Below are 22,334 nucleotides of genomic sequence, written 5' to 3' on the forward strand. Positions count from 1 at the left end.
CAACCAAAGTTCATATACAACTGTTTTGTGCTTCCTTTCACATTTCAATTTTAACTTGTATATTTATTATTTTTTTATACACAGTGATTGACTGTTGTAATAAAAATAAGCACGACTAGCAGAATAAAAAGAGAAACTTTATAATTTCTCATTTATATAATTAAGTTGTTAAGTAAACATTTAGGCTTTATTATATGCAATAGATTTCTCTCCTTCTCTTTGGTACAGTTTATCCAGCATCTTTGCAATTTTTTGTCAAGTAGGAAGGGGTACTAATTCGGTATTACAGTTTGCACAATACCTGAATAAATGTTCCTGGTAGGCATATAAGTATAAAAAAACATAGGGATGTTCAGAAATTTTACATAACTTGGGCAAGTCAGGCATTAAATTTTTTAGACCTCTCTTTTTTTTGGTTGATGTTTTTAAAAAAAGCATTTATTTTATATTTTATAATTGACATTAAATAACAAATCTATAGAGGATCTAATAGACTTTTAATTTTGAAGCAAATTCAGAAGACAAGAGAACACTTGATTTAAACAGTTAGGCAAACACCCCCTCATAAATCACTTATTGAGAAGCACACATATCACATTTGTTTATATCAATTGTATAAATAGCTTATTGTTATGAGTTAGATGAGAAAATTTCCCTTGCTGTTTGCTTTGTTGAATGTATTAAGTACATTTAAATATTTCTAGGTTTATCTTATGATTTAATGATGAGTTTGATAATGAAAACATGCAGCATTTTGCTTATAACATCAATTCATGCACTAAGATGTTATCTTAATAATTCTATTGATTTAGCATCTTAGCACATGAAGATAAAATCGTTAGGCCGAAAGATATAGAAGTGCTCATTTTTTTATTTTGCCCACTATACTGTTGCTTTTTGTATAAAGCTACTAATATTAGACTAAGTTCTTGAGAAGAAAAAAAATAAGAGTATTCAGATACTAATTTAAAAGACCATTGACTAAAAGATTGCACTTGTCTAAGGAGGCTCTACCAAGCTGCAGGCCAGGGGCCAAGTTAGCCTCACTGCCTTAACAAGTGGCAATCATTTTGTGCTTTCAAAACAAAAAAATGCTTCTAATGACAGTTAATTATTGTTTTACATACTGTATACAAATGATATATGCATTAACTTTTATATTGCCGAAGGCATGATAGATGTTATGAACTTAATATTTCTTTTTTTATAATTTATAATCTTTAGTAATTTTTTAGATTACCATCAATTCTATTAAAAAGAAAACTTTGCACCTGAGTAGTGCAACTTGTAATCCTTAAAAAGTTATTGGATTTAATTTTTAAAAAAATATTGTTTTTATTTTGTATTATAAGATATTTTAGTCTTTTCACAGCATTTGGAAATATTTGTCTTTTGAGCTAAATTATTTCTTCAAAGTAATGATAAATGAAATGAATTTTTTTATTCTCTTTTCTTTTTCTTGGCAGTGATTTAGATATGGTTTTTTATCCGTGGCATGAACAAAGGCTTCGAGAGCCTGACTGGTGTGAAAATGAATTTGACAAGTAAGTGTTCTCTTTATTAGCTGTTAATTTAAATTCAACTTTTTGAAATCAAAATTAAGTAAACCAGGCTTTTATAAACCTCCGGTGTGATTTTAGCTGTTTGCCCAAATCACCCTAGTTGTGCAAATTCACAAAAGCAGGAACCTGGTTGAAAGAATGTGACTTAACATTTATTTTATATTCGCTCATTGTGAAAAAATTACGGGTAATTTTTTCACAATTTTACAAAAACGGACCTTTCACAAAATGTCTGGACAGACCCCTGACATTTATCCCTAAGATGTGCTGCATTAGACTTATCATATTCTTAAAAAGTGGTAGTACAATGCTGTCGTTGGATAGCCTAATATGTCCCAAAGTGTGAGGTTTGGATAAATAGGTATCACCAAATTTGGAATAAGGTGAACACTAAAAATAATCAAGATCACAGATAAATAAGACAATGCCCTGCTATATCCAGATACAAGCTCAGCATTTAACACGGTGAGATGCTTTCAAAGGGAAGTAAAACAGGTACTCACAGCTTACGGAAATTAAAAAAATATAATAAAAACCATCACCAAAATGAACACAAATAAAATGGTATGATCACACAATCTTTTTATTCAGCACAGCATTTATTTAGAACAAACTCACAATTTTACCAGTAAAGCATATGTTTTGATACAATTTTAACAAAAGAAAGCCTTGAATTAGAAATGGGTGACAAGAGAATTGAACGTAAAGCGTCGTGCATAAAAATAAGATACAAGAAAAAGATACATTTAAATGGCTATAATAAAAATAAATGCAGTAGAAACGCTTAAATTTGAAAAGTTTTTTAATGTTAAAGAAGATTAAAGTTATAAAAAGTAGATATTCAATTAACAGAAATGTACAGTTTGAGGATTTCATTAAAATTAAAGGCAAAGAAAAAGGATGTAAAAAAAAGAATGTATTCTCTCGATTCGGACCTAAAGTGTTAAATCTTTTAAAAAAATTCATTAATTGGTATTGATCCAAAAAGCGATAGACTACTAAATTTAAAGAGCGAAGAGTTTGAAAATCAGACGAATCAAATTGATTAAGCCCCCCTGAAAAAATAAATGAAGAAAAAATAAAGGCGGGTACAGAGGGGCATCTCTTCCCACAGGAAGTATAATAACCGTGATGACCAGCGAAGAGGGGATAACAGAAAGTTAATATTCTTTATAATAAGAAAAGTGGAATTTTGCAAAACAAGATATTTAAAAAAAATTTTTGTATTTAAATTGAGAAGACAAAACCCTAATTAAAGTCAGTTGGAAAATTTCGCATAAAATAAATTTACACTGTTACATAAAAAAAGAAAATAAAGGTTTAAAAAAATTGAAAGATAAGATTTAAATAAAAGAGTAAATTGTTAACATTTAACAAAGTGTTAATCTGACACATATTCATAAACTGAAATTGTTTATAATATATTTTTTTCTTCCATTTCTTAACTTTGTTAGGCGTTGTTCAATGCAGTTCGTTCAACCGTCTCTCTAAATACCTTCGGACAGCATTTGTAGCCCCTGTTATCTGCATAAAGAACGCTAAATATTTTTATGACCAAAATAAGTTAACCTACTTTCTGACCAAAGAATTGAACATGAAATTTGACTTCAAGCATGGTGGCTCAGAAGGTAGAGCGCTCACCGCGTAATAAAGAGAACTGGGTTCGAATCCCATCTGTCTAAAGTCTGGTTTATTCGAGTTCCGCACCTGGCTCGCACCGACCACATTGCTGACGAATAATATCCTCAGTGGTAGACGGATCATGGGTTAAAGTCCACTTGCCGTCAGGCTAACCGTGAGTGGTCTTCGTGGTTTTCCTTTCTATGTAACGCAAATGAGGGTTAGTTTCATCAAAAAGTTCTCCCAATACTCCATCCAGGAGTTCCCTTGCTTTCTGGATTGGGTTTAAAATTACAAGGCTACGGAGTTAACGGAGGAGAACAGAGTTACAAGGCTAAGAAACATTGGTAGCCGTTAACTGAAAATTCGGTCGACTGTTCAACGACGGTAATAATATAAAATGAAAATATAAAGAAATTGGACATTGTGTTCAAATTGTAGCCCATTGTAGGAAATAATTAGTGAATAATTAGGAAATAATTAGTGTACCCACCAAATATTTCCAACAATGGATCACCAAAACTTTATTATATCGGCTAAAAATAACAGTGGATGCAGTTTTTTTTAACTTTTTTGTTAAGTAAAAATCCACGATTTTTAAAGTGAAATTTCAAATTTAACGTAATTAGCCCATAACAGTGTATCGTAAATTTACGTTTGGCATCAAAAATTTTCATTAGCTAACCAACTTAAAAACAATTTCTGTTTAAAACAAAAAAATATTTTTTAAATGCTGCGATATGCACTGCAAATGCTACGGTGTCACTGCGATAATGTTGAGAAGAATTAGTTTAGGTGTTTAGAATTAGCTAGCCAACCAACTCCAAATTAATTTGTACCGGCTTGTCTGTAATGTAAAAAGAGGTCATTTAAGGTGGCCACTCTACAGGACAATACCTGGAAAATACAGGAAATTCACAAATCACCTAAAATAACGGGGGAAATGCAGGGAATTTTGAGTTTTTCCTTAAAAACTGGGAAGGTACAGGGGATTTTGTTTCTTATTTTTGTCTTTTAATAAGTGGTGACCACTGAATGCTCATTTTATGGCATATTTAAGGATGACATTTCTGCTATACTAAACTATTTCATTTACTATAGCATAATTTGTTTTAAGTTGGTTAAGCTGTTCAGTATTTCTTTAATTTTTTCCATCAATTAAGACTAGTATAGTTAGACTAATATAGATTAGATAAGAGCAGAGTGATTGTGTGTTTTCTCTTAATGTATTGTGTATAATACGCGCAGGGGAAACACGAATTTTTTTCCCTTCAGATTTGAGTGGCAACTCTGTCATTGCATTAGTCGCGAAATTGTAGATCCTTGATCTCTATGTGCCAAAGGTCACACGGGAATGTTTGGTTTTAACCTATCTAAAGAGGTTTTTTTAGCCAAAGTTTTTAGCTGACTAAGCTAATTTTTGAACCAAAATTCCTCAGTGTTAGTTTGTTAGAAATTACTATTTTATGTTATCCCACAAAAATTTTCATTAAGCCACCCATTGAAAATAAAATTAAAAAAACTCTGTGAAAAGAGGTATCAACTGGGTTAAAAAAATAGTTTAAATATTGCATTTTAAAGTAATTTATTGTAGATAATTGTTAAGCCACCCACCAAAAACAGTTATTATCAAATTAAGATATAATTTACAATTTTATTACTGTCGTTGAACAGCTGACCCAATTTTTTGGGTTTACGACTACTATTGTTCAACTACGTAAACTTGTAATTTTGAACCCAATCCAGAAGACAAAGGAACTCCTGCATGAAGTATTAGTAGAAATTTGTCTTCGTGGAGAACTTTCCTGATGGAACTAACCCACATTTGCTTCACATGGATAAGAAAACCTCCCACGGTTAGTCTGATGGCGAGGGAACTCTAACCCATGATCTGTCTACCACTGAGGATCATTCATGTCAGTACTGTGATCGGTGCAAGCCAGGATCGTAATTCGTATAGACTAGCCTTCGCTGAGATTTGAACCTCATTGATAAGTAAACGCTCTATCCCCAGAGCCACCACTGCTCATATTAAGATATAGTTAAATTATTATCTTCAATATCAAAAGTCATTTCACCAGCAGCATTTTCTGCCTGAAATTTAAGTTTCTTGTTGGAAATCTTAAGCACTCCAAATAAGTTTTGGCAAAACCGTAATGTGTGTTTTAACTAATCTGTAATGTGAGCAAAGGTAAAATTGAATTTTGTCTTAACCCTTTGTAAGAAACCTTTAGATCACGTCCGTCCACCAAACATTTTCGTTAACTCATTGCTTAAACAAAAGTAATGATCAGAATAGATTTTAGGTCATTTTGATGTAGACCTAGGAGGAAATAACCGACCAAGATTTAACTAGTCTTTGATCAAAAGTTTCAATTTTGTTTCCAAACGCTGGCACATCGTAGAAAATTATAACCAGAACATCTTTCTGCCTATTTCTGATCTAGAAAACACAAGTCTAAATTTTATTTCAAAGGATGACCCATTGTAAGAAATCTTTACCTTATGTGCCTTATTGTTATAAAACTAAACAAATTGTTGCCGACTTCTGATGTATTAAAAGGTAAACAATAGTGAAGGCCAATAGTAGGCAGCTGCAGGAAATAATTATCCAACGTTTGCCCACGAAGGTTTTGTTGGCATTTCGTTAGCTCACTTTAGCGGGGGACAAAACTTCATTAACCAAACTAGCAAAATAAGTTAGTCAAACACATTTTATAGCTAATTTCTAATCCACTAACCACAAGAATGAATAATATTCTGATTCTGAAAAATATATTCTGTACTGAAGATAAAGAAATATTACCTCTCGAAAGGTAGTTTTATCATTCAGATATAAAGATTAGCTAAGTTTAAATTTCCACTTTAGTAAGGTTAAAAGTTTAGTCCGAAGAAATTTGAAATTTGAAAGCGAAAGAATCGCCTCCAAGTCTAAGACGTGTTTCAGATTTTTAAAAAAAAATTATATTCAGGGCTACAGTTCAATTTTTCTTTGACTTAATCTCTTCATATTAATAGATTTAGCAAAATGTTTCATTAGTAGATAAGAGAACCCTGGGCAGTGTATAAAGTTACGTATTGTATATCCTATAAGTCATCTCCATAAAAATTGACAGCCTGTCTCTTTTTTTTCTGAAGAATCGGACTGAAACGAAATGTAAATAAGAGAAATCAAACATTTAGCAAAATTACTATATAAAAAGTATTGGACCAAGATCCAAAAAAAGAGCATCATGATGAATGCGATATTCGATACACAAAATTATCACCGGAAAAAAGGAAGAAAAAAACTTAATATTTTAAAAAAATAAATAAATAGACACAGATGTACCATCTTTTTAAACTGTTTTTATGTCACTCATGCGCGTAAAATATTAACCTTCAATAACTCAAAAACAAATGCAACTGAAGGAATAACTTTTGTTGTGGAAACAATGAATTTGCATCAACAACAGACCATTTTGATTGCATTCAAATCTAGCAACTCATACTCTGAATAACTTTGGCTCTAATGATCGGATTTCTGAAAACTAATAAGTGTGGGTGAACTCAAGAGCTAACTATTTAGTGCTAACTATTGACTAATTAATATATGTTAATATATATTATTTAATAATGTTATAGAATCGCACACAACACGCTCCCTCTAAACTTTGGTTTTTTATTTTAACAATTATCAGTTTCTAAACAAATATCTTAAAATGCTAAATAAATTGTTTGATCGATTCACTCATACCAAACAGATCTGTAGTATGGGTTCTTAGAATTGAGCCTTTGGAAAGAAAGGGGTACTAAAAATATTTCACATTAGCAATACAAATTCATATGAACAGTATCTATTATAAGACTGCACAGTATTGATGCAGTGATAAACTATTTTTTACCATTTTCTGATTTTCACAGCAGTAGACTCCTTTAGACTTTGTCCTAAGGGGAGTTCTTTAAATAGACAAACTATAAGTTACTGTCACGTTTCTCCATGTTCCCATGATTCTTTGCACCATGCGCACACGCATTTTGTAAAATATAAGTGTTAATTTCTGAATGACAAAGTGTTAATTTTTGAAATTTATGGTGTGAAGTGACTATTACCATATTTATACGTTATTATATTTGCATTTTTTGCAGAACAAGTTGTGCAAAGAGAAAAAGAAAACGATAGACATAGAACTTTTCTGAGAAAAAGAAAACGATAACATTGATTAAGCTGCGTAATGTGTTACACCATTAATTCAGGTAAGAATTTCATTCTCATGCTCCATAAATTTTAAGATCTCCACCTGTTTCGATAAAATAAAATTCAATTAAATTGTAACTTTTCAATTAAGATTCAAAAGCAATTTTAGTTTTAATTCTAGTGGCAGTAATACAATTTATGCTTTTATTAAGAACTCATAGTGTCACTTATTAACATTTCTACCTGTTCCTTCTGCTTCCTTTTTTTTATTCTCAAAACTGCAGATATCACAATACTAGTTACATATATACTTAAACTTTTGCTCCAATAAACGTGACAACTAGTTTGAACCAATCAAACAGTTTAAGATTGAATACTCACCCTTCTTTTCTGGGAAATAAAAGCAGATGAGAGATGCGTGCTTAAAGATGTTCCTATCTTTACAGTTTGAAAATAAAAATAAAAATTGAAAGCAATTATTTTCTAAATATTTAAATAAATGCATTGACTCTAACACGATTTGTTAACATCCTTCAGATATGTCAAAATTTGTCACAATTATGGTATAACATCAATGGAGGGATCATAAAGCATTCCCCATCCTTAAAATCTAATTAATTAAGAATTATAATATGTACATTTTAAATATTACTTTTCCATTTTCATTGGTAAAAATTTTTGTGATAATTTATAGAAATTTATCTCCTTAACAAAAAAGTTTTTTTAATGTCATAAACAATTTAAAGACTTTTGTTTCGTAAAATAAATAATACTACTGTAAAGCAATTTTTTTCTCTATTTTGCATGCTATTTTCAGTTTAAAGTATTATAATTTTTAATATTTTTTCTTTACTATTAAGCTGAATTAATGTGAAAAAACTCAAGTTTGTACTAAAAACCTTTGGTTTAGTAGATTTGAGCATATTTATTAAAATTGCTGTTAAAAAAGTCGATTTATTAAAATTGTATTTGAAAATTTAAGATAACGCAAAAAAAAAGTATATTTTGAAATTTAAAAAAAAAAATGCATGATTTGTTTTAAATAATTTAATGCTATTTGCAATCTCTTTTGAAAAAATTTCTAACGATATCCTAGGAGTACTCCATGCATGTTGGGATTTTAATGTTGGGATTGGGGTCGAAAATTCCATTCCATCAAGCAATTCCCTTCATGGCAAATCATTTTTAAATATGGGCATTGGTAAATCAAAAATGATTACGATTAAATAACGTCGTTGTTTATCGCAATTGCTATTGGAATTACCTTAATAAAAACAGCAACTAATGTTGAAATTTCAAATTTTTCATTCTAAGCATAGAAATTTGTTGTGAAAGTTAAGCAGTTTATTACACGCCATAAACCTTGTTAATTGTGCAAAAGGAATTTATTTTCGTTTCATTCATAAAATTATAGATTTCGAACTTTATCGCTAATTATTATTATTATTTTCTTTTTGGAAAGTTAAGGAGGAAACGCATAATAGAACTTTCATATTGGTTACCCTTACATTTACACAGAAATGTACCTCAAAATCTCTTTATCTTACAGTTATATCTCAGGGACACATATTCAAAATTTGATTTCTCAAAAACTATTAGACCTATTACGTTTGAATTTTATGTTGAAATTTGATGTATTAAAATTATCAACGAATAATTCATAGACAATTTAAAATGTTCTACTTTAAAATTATGAGAGATTTTTATACCTCCGAAATCAAATGATTTTCGGTGATTACTTAATAAAATAATAAATATTTATCAAACATTATTTTTTAGCCGGAATTATCTTCGGATTATTGAATTTCATAACTGTGAGGGCAAATTTCGCTTAGCTATTTCTATTGTATCGAAATATGAAAAAATTTGAAACATTGAGGGGTTCAAACTTCTCATAGCTATCCTGCTTAAACTCTTGAAATTATTTTTCCCAGATAACTGCTTACCCAAAATGTGAATTTCAGAAATTCAAATCCTGCGGGAAAAAAGGATATCTTATTCAGAGTGTTATTATTATTTTGCACAATGTATTGATTTAGAAAAATAGCAAAAACAATAGTGGTTTTCAAAATTTTATTCACCACTTAGATTCTTTTCGAAATGTTCTTTTCAATACAATTTAAACAATAGAGCTGAGCGCTTTAATATTTTTAAAAAAATTCATAAGAAAGCTTGTCTTTTTTTTGGATGCAAGGAGAACGCTATATGTTGTTTGTTGTTTTCGTTTTCATGGATCTCTAAATCACATCAAACGTCTGGACTACTGCTGCCGCCAGCTTCGGCGCCACTTGACTGTAAAGAATAGCTCTCTGATTCTCTACAGTCAAGAATATATAAGTATCGAATGCTATATAAATATCGCAATTAATAATTTTTTTACTATCGAAATTGTTTTATTTAATGATTAACAAATTAACCCCAATGGACAATTTAATTATTATACTTTATTAGCAATTGGTCATAATCCGGATAATCAGAAGCTTCTTAAATTTTTAGAAAAACAGTAAAACCAATAGCGGTTTTCATAATTTTAAATCGCCACTTTTAATTTTTTTCAAAATGTTCTTTGCAATACAATTAAAACAATAGCGTTGAGAACTTCAATATTTTGAAGAAAATTTCATGAAAAAGCTTAATTCTGTTTTGGACGCATGGAGAGTGCTATATTGTTTATTGATACCTCGTCCCGCCCTATTCAGAGCACACGAGAGTAGAACAAACATTCTACAGACAAAACATACATAAAACACAAAAAATTACATTTGCAGCAAGTATAAATGACATATAAAGAAAAAATTAAAGTATGAAAGTAATTTCAAGATTAAATGCAAAGGCATAGTGAAATGCCTCAAACAAATGCATATTTTAGAATTTTGAAAGAAAAAATGCAGAGCATTGCGACATCGAGATACGCATAAGAATTTTGATACACTTGTTAAGTACAAGAAAGTAAATGTAGATTAGTAACTGGAAAACATAAGTAGATTATTTTGACTGCTGTCGAAAGTGTAAGGCTCTCAAGGAGAGTGCTATATAAATATCGCAATTAAATTTTTTTATAATCGATGTTTTATTTAATGATTAAAAAATTAACCAAAATAGGCAGTTATACTTCATTAGTAATTGTCATAATCCGTATTACCAAAAGCTTCTTAAATTTTAATTATTTTACTGCTTCAAAAAATTATTACTTTTTCAAATATTAGTTTCCTTCCTTTAGTTTAATTTCTAAGAAAGTGTGATAATTATTTCAACATTGTCCCTTAAAAAACAGAGCATCATTTTCCTAACCGTAAAAAATTTTGTAATTTAACTATGTTTCATTAAAAATCAGCTAAGTTGTAGCTACATTGTTTCATCTGATATAGTAGTGAATGACATAAATATTAATCTATGACTTAATATTGTGAATTTACTGATAAATACAACATCATTAAAGTTTGTATTGCTATATTTTTTTTTTTTTTTGAAAATTTTTGATCTTATATGATACAATCTTTTACTATGTAGTGAAAATGATTAATTCTTCAGAAAATCCTTTTATCTAGCATCTTACAAAATAGATAATAGAAATAGAAATGAGGGGGGGGGGCGATACGAAATTTGTCACAGGAACTGTTTCCCCTAGAAAATCAAACATTTTTTGCACAAAATTTAAATTTCTTGGCATTAGAGATTTAAAATATAAAAGTTATACTTCGTTTAATTAAAATATATTATGCATTAAAAAATTCCAGATTTTGTTTATTTCATTGATTTTGATTTATTTGAGAAATATTTTTTTCTTTTTGGAATTTTACCATATACTAGGGCTCCTGTTCACTGTCACTCATCAACCCCGATGCTGTTTCTTGACATAAAATAGCTGAGATTATTCAACTAAAAATATATGTATTAAAAAAAACAACTGTGTCGCCACTTCCAAATATTTACCTTAAAATACTATTAATATCTATTAAGTAAATATAAATAATTTTTCTAAATAATAATTTTTTGAAATAACCTTTAAAAAGTTTATTTAAATAACAAATTTTTTGAGTTCACAACTGTAATTTACTATTTTTGCTTAACAAACGAACGGATATATATATATATATATATATATATATATATTTAAATAAAAATTTTGCATTAATTACTTTGTGCATGAAGTTGAAATCTAAGTTCTAAATCATACAACGAATCTCTTTAACCGTAATAGTATATTGATGAAATTTGCCCTGAAAAATAAAATAATTGTAAAATGGTTAATAAGATCGGACACCGATTTAAGTAACTTTAATTTAAAATGCAACTAGCAATTATGTTGTTCTAATAATAATAACAATCATCTAAAACTCTTAATTTAGAAAACAGACAAAATCAAAAACGTAATAATAAGAGTACGGGTAAATACGTTTAAATTAGGAATTTAAAGGAGAACAATTCGCGATCGCAACGAACTATAGGGGGCGTTGTTGTATGAGACGCTTACCTGCGATTTCTATATGAACCGTCATTCAGTTACTCTGGAGACGTCGTTAATGTGGCGTGTAGCATTGCAACGTTCCTTCTTTAATGTGGCTTATTAAATTTAAAAAAGAAAAATGCTTGATCTTCTTTCTTATACAACCGAAAACAAAATGGTATCTCTTTTTATTAGAGAAGGAACATCCAAAACACATCGGAAAAATATTTGTACATTAACAGAAAAAAATATGTATATTTTTATAAGAGTTAAAACCTAATGCCCGAGAAATAGTATTACTAAATTTAATGATATAACATGAAAGGCCCATTTAAACTTTACATTCTATAGTTTTAAGAATCATATTAGTTCAAAAATTAAAATGAACAAAAAGTATACATAAGCCTCATAATTTTATGAAATTTAATTTTGTAAACAACGTTTTTTGACAACAATTTTTATCAAAAAATTTCAAGTTTCAATAAAAATCATTATTTAGAAACTAAGAAACGTAAAATAAAGAATGCTGACGAAACAAAAAAAAAAAAAAAAAAGACAATTCTTTTTTGTCGCCATTTTTAGTGCTACGAATATTCGTCTTTCTGATTTGCCAAAAACAAAACAAGATGCAATTTTATTTTTTCAGGAGGGAAATATTTTACCGAAAAAACGAAAATGTACCAATTCCCACAACATAAAACTTTATCTTGGTAAACGTACGTTTTGGAAATGTTATTTCATTTGGAATCTTATTCATCAGAGTTCATATGGCGATATGATTGTTTTGAATCTATGCTAAACTCTATATCGGCTCATTTTCCACCGAAATCCGATTAACTATTTTGATTTTAAATAAAGTGTTTTATTTTATGAATTGTCGCAAAAATTTTAAGTGTAGATTAGCGGCTCTTAAAAACCGCCAAATCTGTAGCGGCGGTGGCGTTAATACGTTAGTACCGAATTTTTATTCCATACTTTTCTGAATCATATTACTTCAAACATTGGAATATACAAGAAGTATACATAAACACATAATGTTATACCATTTAATGTTTCAAAAAAAGTATTTTGAGAACAATTTTTATCAAAAAATTATAAACTAAAAAACGGAAAATAAAGAATTCTTAGGATAAAAAAACGATTTTAAGAATTCTTTACATTGAAATAAAAACTTTCATATTGTTTCTTTTTTTGTTATTCTTATAGTTCTTAATCAGACGTAAAAACCCATTCTGTAGTGTAGAGAACCATCATCAAAAGAAAAAAAAATATTTACAAGCAAATTTTTTATTGTAAAAATCATTGCACTTACCTGATTTATGATTCCCGGAGAATTCCAAAATGATAAGTTCCTTGTTTGAAAACTTTATTCTCAAATAATAGATACATAGTTTATACCTTCATTACTTTTAGATAACATACTACACAGCAAAATTTTATAATTGATATGAATTTGAATATGTAGCTAAAAACAGAATAGCTGAATTCTAGTTGAACTTATTCTTTCAAAATTAAAAAAAAACTTACCAAGAAAACGATTTAAATTAATTAAGAATCAACAGAAATGGCACTATTTCAAGTAACTTGGATAATTTTTTATTGTTGTTTTCCGAATTATATGGATACAGAAATATATACTATTCTATAACTATTACAATTCTGTATGTTCTGAATTCATATTTATTCACTGGAATGACGAAAGCAATGTTGACTTCACTTTAATTCGTAATGAATTGAAGACAGAAGAAATGCATTTTACCTTAATACACACATCTGTAACAGTATCCGAAATCGGAAGTCATCAGTTGCAAGTTTGTTGATAATAGAAATTAAAAATTATTGAAGAATTTTTCTTCAAATGTTTGGCGTGTTCTGTTCCTGAAAGATTTACTAATATTCTGGAGATTTTTTTCAAGTTCTTCGGCCTTTTCCTTAGGGAAATTTTGTTTCCTATTTGCTGCTAAAAAATGGCGTCTGATTCAGTCAATGACTTTGATGGAACTAAATGAAAACGTGATAAATTAATGTCCGATATTTACAGGCTCCCGCTAGACGGCGTACTCGAGCGTTGCGATCGCGAATATCTTTGTGACTTATATCAATTTTATGCTGATGACAGCCAAATCAATATGAAAATTAATGTGGGAAAACTGGATCCTACCACGTGATTTTCCAGCCTATAATAATGTACCGACAACAATGGAAAACTGCGACACCATCATTAGATTTTTATGTATATTTGGAAGCATTTAATTTATCATATGAATAAGTTTAATGATATAACTTTTGTGCTCAGTTTTTGATTAAAAGTGATTTCAACATTGAATATAAATATGCCAAATTTAAATTTCTAAAATTACTTTCTTTTAACTTTAAAAAAACGCTAATTATAGTTTTTTATTTAATGGTTTTCAAGGAAGTTACTTGTGTATATAAATACATATTTTAAATAAGAGATCACGCAAAATAAAAGAACAGGAGAATTTATGGAACATCAGAGAGGTTTTGTATTTAGGATTCGTACAAACCGGTTACATGTTATTCCATTTATTTAACTTACGGTTTTTTTTTAAATATAATTTAGTTGATGTGTGTTTGGAATGAGTTGTTATAAAAGAAAAGCTGTTTATTTAATGTAGTTTGATTCGTTACAGTACCCGTACACGTCTTCCAAGATGTTTCAGTAACTGGAGCCCGCTAAGGTTCTTCTTCCTCAAGGGCATCTTTTTAGAGGTACTGTGAGTGCATCTTCATGGACGATAATGTTTACACCTTTTCGTACAGTGACTGTCACAGAACTGTTTGAGAGAGAAGATATTGGACGCATGGAATGGCCGACGAGGTCCCTGGATTTTAAGGCAATTGAACAGCACTACAGCAGGATTGGGCAGCAATTTCTCAAGAGCTTCTCAGCAACCTGGTCCTCATCATGTGCAGACGATGTCAATCCTGCATAGATGTGATCATTACTAAAGGTTAGAATTTTATTGTCAATCCCGTGTAACATTGACGTTTTGGTCATTTGTATAATTATGTTTTTAGCTTTTTTTTAAGTACCTTATTGTTCCTGTGGATTACATTTTCTTTTTCGTCAAGTTGTTTACTTCCCCTTATTCTTACATTTTCAGGATTCTATGGTATGATTTTTATCAATTTTCAGTACTGCTGTTCAAACTTACATTCTAAATACCACTTAGTCCTTAATTTTTGCACACCAGTGTAATATAGTTTTATGAATACCATAAATCATATAATTCAGATGTTGTAAAACGATGAGGCCTGTCCTATTGAAAGATAATTTTAGAATGGTCAGACTTGAAATAACCGGGAGAATGCGAGAATATATCTTTTTTTTTTAATTTCAAAATAAAATTCTAACGAATAGAATCTCTTATTCAAAATAAATAATTAAAAAAATATCGCAGTGCACTAGAAAATTTCGTAACTCCGTAAAGTTTAGATTGAAAAAGTTTTATCCAGTTTTCGACTAAAACAACCTTCTAGCCAACTTTTGATGAATTTGAACAATTTTTGAAGCTATGTGTGTTTGTAAGACAACACTTCTTCAGGGGATAGCACTTCTATTCCAATTGCAAGTCTTCGTTTACTTGAAATTATATTTCCAAGAAGTCATTGAATGCTTTTTTGAAAGTTTTTATGAAATGTTCAGCAACAGTTAATAATGTGTACCTCATTAAAACATTAAACAGTGATGAATCTCACAGGTTTTTGATAAACAACTTGAAATAAACTTGTGATTAACAACTTTTTTCGATAATTTAAGCTGAAAATTACGAGGAAATAAATTTTTAACGAAACATTTTTCGTTTTCAAAATTTTTTCAATACCTTTTTTTTTTAAAAAAAAGGTATTGAAGAAATAACTTTAAAATTCCTTAAAAAATTCATCAATTATACCCTCCAAAAAAAAAGAGAAACTTATAAAAATTTAACCAGTTGGAAATTATCCTGACAAAAGTAATCAGAATTAAACCTATGTATACAGATAATTTTACCTATGTAAAATTATTGTTTAAACAGTGGACAGTGTTTTTAAGCGATGATGGCTTATTATTATAAAAGGTGAAATTGGGCATATGAAAGGATAGGTAGGTCAGGATGCCCTTCTAAAAAGGCGTAGGGGCGAACACTGTATACATAAAAGAATACTTCATGAACTAATAAATGACTTCCTCGTCCTTAAAATTTTGATGATCATTTGATTTTTATGTTTATTTATTTTTAAAACACAAATTTTACTGACTATGCTGAAATGTTTTAGTTTAAATAGAATTATTTATATTTAGCATTTATGCTTGTAAACGTGAACTATTCCATTAAAAAATATTTGAATATTTCTAAATTTATTGATATTGTAATTAAAAAAACTATTTTATTTTTAGTTTAAATTTTATGTTTTTGTATTTTTGTGATAATACCGTATTTCCAATGCATTCTAACTTGCAAGCTAGCTTTTCTTAATTTTCTTCTTTTCTCTTTTCGCAAAGATTAACAGCGAAGAATATGGAGAAGCATTGGCTCTTGCTCAGACCTATAATTTAGATACTGATCTTATGTGCCAGTGTCAGTGGAGAAAAATGCCACCTAATGTTGAGACTATTCATGATTATTTCGTAAGACTGGTATTATTTACCTTCAAATTGTTTCTCTATTTAACACATTATAAAGTATTTATCATTATGTTTTACAGGAATCGTCGTTGAACAATAAGTTTTTTAATCTAGTTAGTATAAAAATAACATTTCAGTACTAGGTACTCTTCTAAGAATGTAGATCATCTTTTTCTCTTTCAGAAAACTTGATCGATTAAAAAGTTTTAAAGAGCGCAGAAGAAAGATTTTCATTGGATCATAACAGCTTGAGGTTATGCTAGAAAATAGAATTAGTGAAGACATTAATGTTATATGCTAAAATTGCACATTTTAACTGACTGTAGATGAGGCGAACAGTTGCAGCACAAAATCTATGCAACTTTTATACTGTTTCCCCTGCTCAGTGACTCTTTCTTGGTTAGCTGTTTCTTAAACCACAGTTTAAATCCAACTTTTTTTTAAAAGAAACCAAGATTAGTTTTTTTATAGAAATAATTTGATATAAGTGATAATATAAGTAACTTAATTTTCTATTACTTATAAAAATACTTTAATTTAAATTTCATCTAATGAAAAAATAGTAAGTATTCCAAAATTATATTTTATAAGGAGTTTATAGCTAATATAAGTTTAATAAACATCAATAAATTTACAAGTGTAAATTTAAAGCTAAGTCATCAGCTTTTTCACTTTCAGAAAACTTATCGGTTAAAAAGTTTTAAAGAGCGCAAAAGAAAATTTTTCATTGGATCATAACAGCTTGAGGTTATGCTAAAAAATAGAATTAGTGACAGAATTAGATAGAATTAGAAATCTAAAAAATAGAAACTTCTAAAAAGTCTTAAAATAATACAGACCATGAACAACTGCATGTTCTGATAGTTTTTAAAATTGTTTAAGAAATGTAATTATAGAATGAGTTAAATTTTCAATCTTGTTATATAATTCATTTGTATTCTACCATCCAAGGGAAAGAGGTCCTTTTCTGAATTTTATATTTTTTATTTTTCAGATTTTTTAAAATTTTTCTGTTACCAGCGTAAACAAATTTTTATTTTATGTATGCTGTATTATTTTATTTATGATTCTAATACAATATTTTCAAAATACAATGCTTATATAAAAGAGTATAATTCTGGAAGATTGAAAAATATTTGAAATTAATTTATATTACCAGTATATATTTTTTTAATATTATATTATTTATAAGCATTGTTATGGTTAAAGCTTCATTGTGTTAAAAATAATTTTCAAAAAAGTATTTTATTCTTTATTTATTATTAAATCATTAGTGCTAAAACTTATTTATTGCTTCAGTATTTAATATTTATGCTACTATGACGTTAATAAAAATTAATTATGCTTATTAAGCAATAACGCATTAAAATGTAGTTGATAATGCTTAATAAGAAATGTTCAATAGTAACATTTTCATCAAACTGATTCACATGAAGAACTCATTCTTTTATTTACATCATTAATATTATACTTTGATATCAAATTTTTATATGTTTAGTTGAACTGTAATGTCATTAAAATTTTGATTGAGTTATAATAATTTAAAAATTTGGTATTTTTGTTCTTCGTTCTCTTGACTTTTCTTGATGCTTGCAATTTATAATGCATGATTAAATTTTAGATATTTAAAAAGAGGTTAATAAATACTTTATCATGTTTCAAAATTTGTCAGTTTTCCAAGTTTTTATTGGACAAGAACAGTGTATTGATAAACATATATTATTTAATATTATATTCTTTAGCAAATAAATTATTTACTTTGGATTTGCAAAATGTTTTATAATACTGTTACTGTTAATAAATTTAGGTTAAAGTCTTTTGCACTTTAAGTGATCTAAAAATTAATTTTTGTTGAGAATGTTAGATAATTTTATGAAAAATATATAGTTGCATCTCCTACAACAGTTTTTAAATTAAAAACGGTTTCTTTAAACGCAGATTTTTGGCATCAGTATTTTATTTCTCATTATTTATTCATCATTGTGTTATTAATGTTTTCAAAGTAACAATTTCAATAATTGCATTTGTAGAGTAAAATCAAAAAGCGATCCTGGGTTCTCGATGGATGCCTAGAAAGAGTGTCGGAGAATTTTGAAGCTGCCAAAGAACTTATTGACTATGGTATGAGAGGAGGCACAGATGTAAAAGCACTCGTTGCCATTGGCTGAGGCGAGGATCAAGGCAGGTATTGATTGTACTTTAAATCACATAGTATGTGACTTTTCTTTAGGGATTGCAAAATCTCTAAATATTAATTACCTTTCAATGTAGGCCATATTATGTTACTTTTATCTGGGATTTGTAATATCTAAAAATAATTTACTTACCTTCCCATAAATTACTGTCGTATGTCACTTTTCTTTGGGGTTTGCAAAACCTAAAAATACTTACTTACCCTTCTATAAACCACAGAGTATATCAATTTTCTCTGGGGTTTGTAAAATCTCAAAATATTTACTTACCTTTCTAAGTTTGTTAGTGTACAAAATACATACCCCAAAAGAAATTTTTACTTGTCTTGAGATGCATATTTTCTTGAATGCTTACTAATAAAAACATTACTTTTATAAATTTTTCAAAAAAAAAAGGTAAAAAAAAATTATTAAATAAAAAAAATTTTTTTTACATATATATATATATATATATATATATATATATACAACCAAAGTTCAAATACAACTGCTTTCGTGCTTCCTTTCACATTTCAATTTTAACTTGTATATTTATTATTTTTTTATACACAGTGATTGACTGTTGTAATAAAAATAAGCACGACTAGCAGAATAAAAAGAGAAACTTTATAATTTCTCATTTATATAATTAAGTTGTTAAGTAAACATTTAGGTTTTATTATATGCAATAGATTTCTCTCCTTCTCTTTGGTACAGTTTATCCAGCATCTTTGCAATTTTTTGTCAAGTAGGAAGGGGTACTAATTCGGTATTACAGTTTGCACAATACCTGAATAAATGTTCCTGGTAGGCATATAAGTATAAAAAAACATAGGGATGCTCAGAAATTTTATATAACTTGGGCAAGTCTGGCATTAAAATTTTTTTGACCTCTCTTTTGTTTGGTTGATGTTTTTAAGAAAAGCATTTATTTTATATTTTATAATTGACATTAAATAACAAATCTACAGCGGATCTAATAGACTTTTAATTTTGAAGCAAACTCAGAAGACAAGAGAACACTTGATTTAAACAGTTAGGCAAACTCCCCCTCATAAATCACTTATTGAGAAGCACACATATCACATTTGTTTACATCAATTGTATAAAAAGCTTATTGTTATGAGTTAGTTGAAACCCTTGATGTTGGCTTTGTTGAATGTACATTTAAATATTTCTAGGTTTATCTTATGATGACTTTGATAATGAATACCTGGAGCATTTTGCTTATGACATCAATTATGATGCTGGTGAGATTTATGAGACGAGAATAATAAAACAGCAGAAAAAGAGAGCTGAGTTATTGAAGGAGGTTACTTTTACAAAGTAATTATAGCTCTTAACTCCTCGTACTTTCTTGTAGTAATTGATATATCATAATTGATATTTGGATTGATTAAAATGATGTAAGCTAGAATTGATAGTAAGATTGATATTTAGATTATAGCTTATTGTAAATTATGTTGTTTATGGTAAAAATAATTTGAAAAAAGGGTTGTACAAATATATCATTGTATTGGCATAGTCAAGGAATTTGTTTTTACTTTCACAAGATTGTTGGAGATTTCCTTTTTGTGTAACATTAGTTAATATCTACTAAAATTTTCATTATGAAGAAATTTGCATGTTTTAGTTAAAAATATTATTCATTTAAATTTTAAACAATTGTATTGTAATTAATGTTTTATAATATGCTGCTTTATTTAAATGTAAACCTTAAAACTTAATTATGCCCAATTTTAAATAAATAAACTAGTTTTCTTTAAATCCATACAATTTTGTAACCATTTTAACGAAAACAATATAAAAAATTATCTAATCTATATTATTCCGAAGGTGTAGAAGTTATCATAGAGAAACATTGTTTGCACACCATTTCCAAAATTACTATAAAATAACATAAATTGATTAGATGAAGACCTCATAGGTTAAAAAGTGATTAATCCATTTTGCTCAAGTAATGCTCAGCAATTTCTGAACAATTAAGTTTTCCTTGCAGAAATATGTTATAATAAATATATATTTTAGGAAAATCTGCTTTATCTCTGAAAACTATTATGACTCTTTACAACAGGGTCCACACATAATCAGTTAGTAGCAAAATATGTGTTATTAATTTTCGGACTTAATCTGGAGCAAAAGCTTCTAAATTATGTTGACAGGCTATAACTGCTTATGAAGTAGCATTAGTTTTCTTTTATTTCTACACTTATGCTTGAATTTTTTCTCGCATTGTTTTGTCACTTAAATTTATGTATTTCTAAAGAAGTAATGAGTTTCATAGATTTTAAAGTGTCATTTAATGTTTGATTAAAATAAAATTTTATTGTTTTCATTTAGCATTCCTTCTCTCTTTCTCTTTGTAGTTTAAAAGCAATTAAACACATGTTTACATTACTCAACAAATTTATTTCTGCTTTTTTATACTAATATAATATACTAGACCCTAATGCAAGAATAATCAATGTGAATATGTTAAAATTAAATAAACTAAGGATTTAAAATTCTTGAAAAAATCTTTTAATTAGCACTACAAAGTTGAATGATATAACTTTTCTAGTCTGACTTTTAAATTTGAATTGCTTGATTGTTCTTATCAATGAAATTTAACCCTTTTCTACTGAAAGACATTATATTTTGTCAAAATTTAATATTGATATATACTTTTGGGTGTAATTGTTAATTCAGTGTTATTGTTAGTTATACGACTGCCATGAAAATAGCGTAAGAAGTAATTAAGAAGAATTTGTACTCTTCACTTGCTATTCCCTTGTAAGATTTAGCTATATTTACAGTAGCTGAGTTATGTATATTTATTCCATTCGAGAATGGAGGAATAAAGTAAAATTTTTTTTATTTACTGCGAAAATGTAAATGTTTAACCAAATGTTTAACTAAAAATGTTTAACCAAATTTTGCATTAAATATTCCTCGATTATATTTTGTTTTACTGGTCACTTTCATTTTGAGCCTCTAAGCATCAATATTCCAATCAAAGCCATACATATTTTTTCCTGCTTTGCTCTGATAAATAATGTGCAAACAATTTATTTCTTGAAAGAATGTAGACATTTTAAAGTTTAAGAAAATGCAAAATTAGCTCTGTGAAATAAAATAAAGCTCAAGTTCGAAACACAAAAACTACTCACCTTGAATATCTTATGATATAATGATGATACAAAGATGTCACCATTGCATTGCATAGAGAATTGCTTAATCTTGGTTTGTAACATTTTGGTGTTTGATATTGTAATTTAAAATATTTTCAGCACTTATTGTTTAGAATATCTAAAGTGTGCCCCTCTAGATAGTCACAGTGGCTCAGGGGATAGAGCTCTCACCTCCCGATAAGGTGAACCGGGTTTGAATCCCAGTAATAACTGGTCAATGCAAATTCTGCACCCGACTCACACCGACCACAGTGCTGATGTGAAATATCCTTAGTGATAGATTGATCATGGGTTAGAGTCCCTTTGCTGTCAGGCTAACAGTGGGAGATTTTGTGGTTTTTTTCCTCATGTAATGCAAATTCTGGTTAATTCCATCAAAAAAAGTTCTGCAGGCAAATTTCTCCCAATACTTGATCCAGGAGTTCCCTTGTCTTCTGGATTGGGATCAAAATTACAAGGCTACGGAATTGGATATTGGTAATCGTAAACCTAAAATTTGGTCCACGGTTCAACGCGGTTATAATGCAAGATTCACTATGTTCTCAATCGATGTCATC

General features: G+C 28.6%; 1 pseudogene across 1 annotated transcript in view; it reads left to right on the top strand.

The window, feature by feature from the left end:
• LOC147812647 (beta-ureidopropionase-like) overlaps nt 1-22,334 on the top strand; it is a 117,791-nt pseudogene that overhangs the window by 77,826 nt on the left and 17,631 nt on the right. Inside the window, exons 19-24 of the transcript XR_015433340.1 lie at nt 1,467-1,544; nt 7,311-7,418; nt 14,461-14,781; nt 16,314-16,439; nt 18,467-18,621; nt 19,789-19,933. The product of XR_015433340.1 is annotated as a beta-ureidopropionase-like (transcript). The remainder of the gene's footprint in view (nt 1-1,466; nt 1,545-7,310; nt 7,419-14,460; nt 14,782-16,313; nt 16,440-18,466; nt 18,622-19,788; nt 19,934-22,334) is intronic.

The sequence above is a fragment of the Parasteatoda tepidariorum genome, chromosome 4, assembly GCF_982258835.1.
Source record: "Parasteatoda tepidariorum strain Cologne lab strain chromosome 4, Ptep-v5.0, whole genome shotgun sequence".
NCBI lineage: Eukaryota > Metazoa > Arthropoda > Arachnida > Araneae > Theridiidae > Parasteatoda > Parasteatoda tepidariorum.